Source organism: Priapulus caudatus, unplaced genomic scaffold (genome assembly GCF_000485595.1).
Source record: "Priapulus caudatus unplaced genomic scaffold, Priapulus_caudatus-5.0.1 Scaffold613, whole genome shotgun sequence".
Taxonomy (NCBI): domain Eukaryota; kingdom Metazoa; phylum Priapulida; class Priapulimorpha; order Priapulimorphida; family Priapulidae; genus Priapulus; species Priapulus caudatus.
In genome coordinates, this window is record NW_014577674.1 from 55,118 (window position 1) to 55,601 (window position 484).

The following is a 484-nucleotide window of genomic DNA, read 5'->3' on the forward strand; positions in this document are numbered from 1 at the left end:
GTGGAAACATACAAAATATCATTATTCTAGACATTAAATAACAAAACTTGCCTATTTTCAGCCCCCCCCGCCCAATTTGCCCTATTATTGAGTTCGTTTGGTTTCCTTTTGACAACTTGAAAATGTGTATTCAAGAGTCTCCTATCATTTGTTCAGAATAGCTTAGAATGCACCAAATATGCACCATTCTTTTTAAAAAAATGACCTACTGTCTCGCATTGCTCGCCTCCTCTGATTTGCTAATTAAAATGTCAGCTGAAAATTAAATATTCTAATCTCATCCCTGTTATATAGACCTTTTGTCCTTGCAGCCATTTCCATTACTGGGCAAGCGTCGCGAACGCTGAGAATTTGCGTCAGTCTTTCTGTGACATTTTCGCGCTCACACAGCTCCGGTTACGAAGAGAGAAATTTATTGTTTTTATAACAAGTGAACACTGTTCACGTCCCAAATGTCTACCCTCTGTGTCCCCCACTGAAATTG